At 37.1% G+C, this 7,953-nt stretch overlaps 1 long non-coding RNA gene across 2 annotated transcripts in view; it reads right to left on the bottom strand.

Moving 5' to 3' along the window:
- Positions 1–1,246: 1,246 nt before the first annotated feature.
- The window catches only part of LOC135231695 (uncharacterized), an 11,055-nt gene continuing 4,348 nt past the window's right edge, over positions 1,247–7,953 (bottom strand). The window contains exons 3-4 of one of the 2 annotated variants that reach the window (XR_010322449.1): positions 7,231–7,309; positions 1,247–6,881 (exon numbers count right to left, since the gene is read on the bottom strand). This is a non-coding gene — a long non-coding RNA (uncharacterized LOC135231695). Of the gene's footprint in view, positions 7,310–7,953 lie in introns of both variants that reach the window. The other variant, XR_010322448.1, reaches the window with a different exon arrangement.

Raw genomic sequence — 7,953 nt, 5'->3', positions numbered from 1 at the left:
CTGTACACCTATAGGGAAGACCAGTTAATATGAGTATTATACAAATTTACAAACCAACCACTAGGCCAAAAATGGTGAAATTTAAGTTTTTACCAACTTCTGCAGTCTGAAATTGATCAAACATGCAGTCAACATGCATTGATAATTACTGGCGATTGGAATGCAGAAGTTGGAAACAAAGAAAAAGGATCTGTAGTTGGAAAATATGGCCTTGGTGCTAGAAATGATGACAGAGATCGCATGACAGAATTTTGCAAGCCCAATGACTTCTTCATTGCAAATACCTTTTTTCAACAACATAAACGGTGACTACACACATGGACCTCACCAGATGGAAAACACAGGAATCAAATCGACTACATCTGTGGAAAGAGACGATGGAAAAGCTCAATATCATCAGCCAGAAAAAAGGCCAGGGGCCGACTGTGGAACAGACTATCAATTGCTCATATGCAAGTTTAAGTTGAAGCTGAAGAAAACTAAAACAACACCACAAGAACCAAAATTGACTTTGAGTATATCCCACCTGAATTTAGAGACCATATCAAGAGTAGATTTGAAGCATTGAACACTAAAGACCGAAGACCAAATGAGTTGTGGGATGACATCAAGGACATCAAACAAGAAGTAAAAGGTCACTAAAAAGACAGGGAAGAAAGAAAGGACCAAAGTGGATGTCAGAAGAGACTGAAACTTGCTGTAGAATGCAGAGTAGCTAACGAAAATGGAAGAAATCAGGAAGTAAAAGAGCTGAATGGAAGATTTCAAAAGGCAACTCCAGAAGACAAAGTAAATTATTATAATGAAATGTGCAAAGACCAGGAGTTAGAAAACAAAAGGGAAGAACACATTTGGTATTTCTCGAGTTGAAAAAACAAAAGAAAAAAATTCAAGACTCGAGTTGTAAAATTGAAGGATTCTATGGGCAAAATATCGAAGATGCAGGAAGTATCAAAAGAAGGAAGGAATATACAGAAACACTATACCAAAAAGAATTGGTGGACGTTCAACCATTTCAGGAGGTAGTTATATGATCGAGAACTGATGGTACGGAAGGAAGAAGTTCTAGCTGCACTGAAGGCATTGGCAAAAAACAAGACCCCAGGAACTGACATCATATCAATTGAGATGTTTCAACAAACAGATGCAGTGCTGGAGGTATTCACTAGTCTATGCCAAGGAATTTGGAAGACAGTTACCTGGTCAACTGACTGGAAGAGATCCCGATTTGTGCCCATTCCAAAGAAAGGTGATCCAACCTACTGTGGAAATTATCAAACAGTATCATTAATATCACAAGCAAGTAAAGTTTTGCTTAAGATAATTTTAAAAGGGTTCAGCAGTAATTGACAGGGAATTGCCAGAAATTCAAGGTGGATTTAGAAGAGGATTTGGAACAAGGGATATCACTCTGATGTCAGATAAATCCTGGCTGGAAGCAGAGAATACCAGAAAAATGTTTACCTGTGTTTTATTGACTATGCAAAGGCATTTAACTATGGGGATCATAACAAATTATGGTTAACACTGTAAAGGATGGGAATTCCAGAACACTTAATTGTCCTTATGGGGAACCTGTACATAGACCAAGAGGCAATTGTTGGAATAGAACAAGGGGTTACCGGGTGGTTTAAAATCAGAAGAGGTGTGTGTCAGGGTTGTATCCTTTCACCATACTTATTCAATCTGTATGCTGAGCAAATAATCTGAGAAGCTGGCCTATACGAAGAAGAACGTGGCATCAGGATTGGAGGAAGACTCATTAACAACCTGCGTTATGCAGATGACACAACCTTGCTTGCTGAAAGTGATGAGGACTTGAAGCACTTACTGATGAAAAGCAAGACCACAGCCTTCGTATGGATTACACCTCAACATAAAGTAAACAAAAATCGTCACAACTGGACCAATAAAGCAACATCATGATAAATGGTGAAAAGATTGAAGTTGTCAAGGATTTCATTTTACGCAGGTCCACAATCAATGCCCATGGAAGCAACAATCAAGAAATCAAACGATATGTTGCACTGGGCAAATCTGCAGCAAAAGAGTTCTTTGAAGTGTTGAAAAGCAAAGATGTCACTTTGAGGACTAAGGTGTGCCTGATCCAAGCCATGGTTATTTTCAATCGCCTCACATGCATGTGGAAGTTGGACAACAAACAAGGAAGATTGAAAAAGAATTGATGCCTTTGAATTACGGTGCTGGCAAAAAATATTGAACACTTTATGGGCTGCCAGAAGAATGTACAAATCTGTTTTGGAAGAAGTATAGCCAGAATGCTTAATAGGAGTGAGGATAGCGAGACTTTGTTTCATGTATTTTGTTTTATTTTTCATTTTTAATCAGCTTTATTGAGCTGTAATTGACATAAACTGTACATATTAGAATTGTATAATTGGATAAATTTTGACATTATACACCCAAGAAACAATCACACTTAAGAAAATGACATATCTTTCACCTTCAAAGTTTCCTGTTCTCCCTCTGTAATCCTTCCATTTTAGCCCTCCCTGTTCTGCCCACACTATGCTCAAGCAACCACTGGTCTGTTTTCCTTCACTATAGATTGTTTTACATTTTCTAGAATTTTATAGAAATGGAATCATACATTATTTACTTTTTTTTTTTTGGAGGGGTCTGGCTTCTTCCTCTCAGAATAATTATTTTCTAGTAATTGATTTTTAGTCTAACTTTATTAGTTTCAGAGAGTATGTTGTTGTTATCAATAGGTGCCATTGAGTCAGATCTGATTCATAGTGACCCCATGTACAACAGAAGGAAATACTACCCAGTCCTTCACCACCCTCACAATGGTTATGCTTGAGCCCATCATAGCAGCCACTGTTTCAATCCATCTTCTGGAGGGTCTCCTCTTTTTAACTTACCCTCTACTTTACCAAGCATGATGTCCTTCCCCAGGGACTGATCACTCCTGATAACCTGTCAAAAGTTATGGGAGATGAAGTCTCATCATCTTCACTTCTAAGGAGCATTCTGGTTGTACTTCTTCCAAGACAGATCTGTTCGTTCTTCTGGCAGTCTATGGTATATTCAATATTCTTCCCCAACACTATAATTCAAAGGCATCAATTCTTTTTTAGTTTTCCTTACTCATTGCTCAGCTTTCGCATGCATATGAGGTGATTGATTGAAAACACCATGGCTTGAGTCAGGCAGCACCTTAGTCCTTGTATTGACATCATTACTTTTTAACACTTGAAAGAGGTTGTTTGAAACAGATTTGCCCAATGCAATATGTTATTTCATTTCTTGACTACTGCTTCCATGGGCATTGATTATGGATCTACATAAAATGAAATCCTTGACAACTTCAATCTTTGCTCTGATTATCATAATGTTGCTTATTGGTCCAGTTATGAGGATTTTTGTTTTCTTTATGTTGAGGTGTAATCCAAACTGAAGGCTGTAATCTTTGATCTTCATCAGTAAGTGCTTGAAGTCCTCTTCACTTTCAGTAAGCAATTTCATTAGTCTCAGACAGCATACTTAGTATAAATTCAATTATTTTAACTTGGTTAAGGTTTGTTTCATGACCCAGAAGACAGTGTATCTATGCATGACGAATGATCTATGCATACTTTAAGAACAAGTATTCTCCTGTCATTGGATGGAGTATTTTATAAGTGTCAATTAGGACAAGGCAGTCAAATGTTGCTCAGGTCCTCTATATTCTTACTGTTTTCTATCTACTTGTACTGATTAATATAAAAGGAATGTTGAAGTCTCCAAGTGAAAGTCTGGATTTGTCTTTTCACCTATCAATTCTATTCTCATTTCATATAACCTCTTGTTTTGTTGCAACATATTTATTTATTCATAGACCCTATGCAAAGGAGTCTGGGTGGCAGGACCCAAAGTTTGGCAGTTTGAACTCACCTAGTGGCTCTGAGGAAGAAAGGCCTGGTGAACTGCCTCCATAACGATTACAGCCAAGAAAACGCTATTGGGCTGTTCGACTCTATAACACATTGGGTTGCCATGAGTTGGGGCCAACTTGACGGCACCTAACAACAACAACAACATGCCATAGTCAGGTCCTTGTTGTCTTTGCCCCCTTTGCCCCATCTCAAAATTGCCAGTCCATGCTCAGGAACTGTCGGCGTATTAGAATATTTAACTTGCACGGATCAAGAAACCCTGGGCAGCTGCTACTATTCTGTCACTTAGCAGCTATGATGAAATCTTTTACCCTCTCTCATTTTCCTCAACTGGATTAGTTAGGTTTATAGCACTTACAGGATTCTGGTGAGAGTAAGTGTAAAACAGACTAGAATAGTACTTGTTACAGAGAAAGCACCATTAACTGTGTGTTGAGGAGCTATATATATATATATTTAATTGTCCTTTAGATGAAGGTTTACAGAGGAAGTTAGTTTTTCACTAAACAGTTAATTCGCATATTGTTTTGTTACCTTGGTTGCCAACCTGTCTCATGTACTTTGGACATGTTATTAGGAGGGACCAGTTGCTGGAGAAGTACATCATGTTTGGTAAAATAGAGGGTCAGTGAAAAAGAGGGAGACCCTCAACCAGATGGATTGACACAGTGGCTGCAACGACCGGCTCAAATATAGTAATGATTGTGAGGATGGCACAGGACCAGGCGGGGTTTTGTTTTGTTGTAGATAGGGTTGCTCTGAATCAAAACTGACTTGACAGCATCTAACAACCACAAAAAAGTGTCTTTCCTATGTATTATTTCTATTTTGTTTCTTTTCAAAACTTTATTGATATAATTCACATACCATACAATTCACTCGTTTAAATTGTCAATTTGATAGTTTATTAGTGTATTCACAGAGTTGTGCAATCATCACTACAACCAATTTTAGAACAATTTTATCACCCCAAAAAGAAAACCTGTATCTTTTAACCATGAGTCCTCATTCCTTCCCTTCGACATTTTCCCTAGCCCTAGCAATCACTAATCTATTTCCTGTCTCTATGGATTTCCTTATTCTTGACATTTCATATGGGCAATATGTGGTCCTTTGTTTCTGGCTTCTTTCACATAGTACAATATTTTCAAGGCTTATCCAGGTGGTAGAATGTATCAGTTCTTCATTTCTCTCCATTGCTGAATAACAGTCCATTGTATGGATATACCACATTTGTTTATTCACTCATCAGTTGATGGACATATAGCTATTAAGAATATTTTGTTTACTATGAACCTTTATGCATACATTTTTGCATGTATGTTTTCAGTTCTCTTGTGTGTATATACCTAAGAGCAGAATTTTATGATAACTCTATGCTTAACCTTTTGAGAAACTGCCAGACAGTTTTCTGAAGAGGTTGCACCATTTTACATTCTCACCAGTGCATATGAGGGTTCCAGTTTCTCCACATCCTGGCCAACAATTGTTATTGTCTTTTTTATTATAGCCAGCCTAGTGGGTATGAAGTAGTATCTCAGTGTAATTTGGATTTGCATTTCCCCGATGGCTAATGAATGCCCCTTTTTCTCGATGGTTACATGCATATGTTCACTGAGAAAACTTACCAAAGTGTATGCATGATTTGTGCATTTTTCTGAGTTACACTTCAATACCAATGTTTATTTTAAAAGTTCTCATTCTACATCAGAAAAGGAACCCTTACATTCTATTTTTAAGAACAGAGTCACCACCATCCAACAAAAAAGTAGAGGTAAGAGCAGGGGTTTTTAAGTGAGGTAGACCTGGATAAGAATCCTGGCTGACCAGAGCTCTGTGTCTCCTAGGACAAAGCTGCCTAGTTCCTCCAAGCCGCCATTGCTGCATCTTTAAATAAAATAATAATACTTCACAGGGTTCTTGGTAACGTTGCATATGTAGGAGCTCAAAATGATAGGCTTTTAAAAAATATATTAGTTTACACAACTACTTTTCATTTGCACTGCTCGCTGTTGACAAGGGCATTCAGTTCTTCCCTCTGCTGTAGGCATGCTTTTCTGAAGTCATTGTAAAAGGATGAATGACGGATATGTCTTCCAAGGATTCCACAGATTTATGAATATTTCAATAATCAACAATGTTATATGAAGTGAAGAGGTTAACCTTATGAATCTTCTCCTACTACAGAGAAGTAATAGGAAGATCAATGCTTTCCAATCGTCAAAGTGTTTGAGATTTAAGGTACTGTATTAGTTCTACTCCTGGATCTACGCTCAGGGGCAATATATTTCAGTGAGCCACCAGTCAACTGGTTTAAACATTAGTTGTTTTCACCTATAAAGTCAGTATAATTATATGTTGCATCACTATAATAATATTTAATTATTAGCTATAAATTCCTGAGATCCAAAGATGATAGTTTCCTTGGAAATTCCTTGTTAAACTGCAACAACACTAAGAGAAATTCCAAGATTCCCACCATACTTATAAAAATTTGTTAACTTGTACTTACATAAACGATTTATTCACTAAATTATAACTTTAGGCTTCAACCTTTTCTTTCTGTGTCAGTAAGGATTAGGTGCAGCTGCAAATAAGAAAAAAAACAGTATAACAGTGGGTTAAACAAGATGGAGTTTATTTACCTCTTTTGGGTTTTATGTAAAGCGAGCCCAAACGTAAGCATTCATGGGCTGGTACAGCATCCTCCTGATATCGTCAGGGTTTATGGGCTCCTTCCATCTTTCCACCCCACCGTCATGGCTTCCATCTTCAAGGTCACCTCTTGGTTTTAATTTGGTTGCTGCAACTCTCATTATCAAGCTCATGTTTAACACAGCAAGGACAAAAAAGGGGTGAGGGCAAAAAGGATAGATTTCTCAGAGCCCTTTCCCAAAATTTCCACTTACATCTCATTGCCTACCCCTAGGCACAATGACGCTGATAAATTTAGTTTCCCAGAGGGGCACATCACCATACCTACAATATAGAGAAGGCTCTGTTACTCAGGAGTTAGGCTGGATATTAGGCTGATGAAACCTGTTGCTGTCCAGTCGATTCCGACTCATAGCGGCCCTATAGGACAGAGTAGAACTGCCCCATAACGTTTCCAAGGAGCACCTGGTGGATGTGAACTGCCAACTTTTTGGTTAGCCTCTCTAGCTCTTAACCACTATACCACCAGGACTTCCCAGATAAGAAGTAGTCTTACCCTGTTCCAAGACTTTCTAGAATGTTGTAATCATTCATATAATTTGTATTCAAAATTAACATTTAAAGCAATAAATTGCTATCATTTATTAAGATAACAAATATTAATTGTACCTACCTTGTATCAGGCAGTATGATAGTGATGGGATGCGACAGTGAACACATCCCCACTTCTCAGAACTTGGAACACATTGATTCTGTAGAAGTATGACATTTAAATTATTACAAACAATACCCATTTAGAATGGGTTCCACTTTATAATGTAGCATTACTATTTAAGTAATCAACTATATGCATTATTTTAAAATAACAATATCAGATAAAACGTAATCGTGTTAATAATTCCATAGTTTTGAGATGTCAGATACAGACTTGAAGACAAATTTTAGATACCAGTATCATGCAAAGCAGTCTCCTGGCAAAAAAAAAAAAAAAATTGTAGTTTTGGTACAATAATAAAATTGCAAGTAAATGTATTAATATGGCCCTTGCAAACTGAATAATTAAACATCTAGATAAATCCAGGTTTTCCAGGATATTTAATCAGAAAGCAGGAGATAGCAACAGAGGGGACACAGATAAATAAAGCAATTAATAAAGAAAAGCATAAATACTTGGTTTTATTTTTTATTTTAAAATATCAGCTAAGGGAATACAGTCTTAAAGAAGATTTAGGCCTTTTTCGACTCCTTGGTAACTCATTTTTTAAAAGTTCCTAGCTGTGCTTTTAAGAAACTCTTAAGAAGAATATAATGCAATAATAAGAGGTTGCTAAAGCAGTGATACACATGACAACTCTTATTTTATTGCCTTTGACATACCAGTGACCCGTATTTTATT

The sequence above is a fragment of the Loxodonta africana genome, chromosome 7 (genome assembly GCF_030014295.1).
Source record: "Loxodonta africana isolate mLoxAfr1 chromosome 7, mLoxAfr1.hap2, whole genome shotgun sequence".
NCBI classification, from domain to species: Eukaryota; Metazoa; Chordata; class Mammalia; order Proboscidea; family Elephantidae; genus Loxodonta; species Loxodonta africana.
The sequence above is the reverse complement of the archived record's forward strand: the minus strand, read 5'-3'. Positions and strand labels throughout refer to the sequence as shown.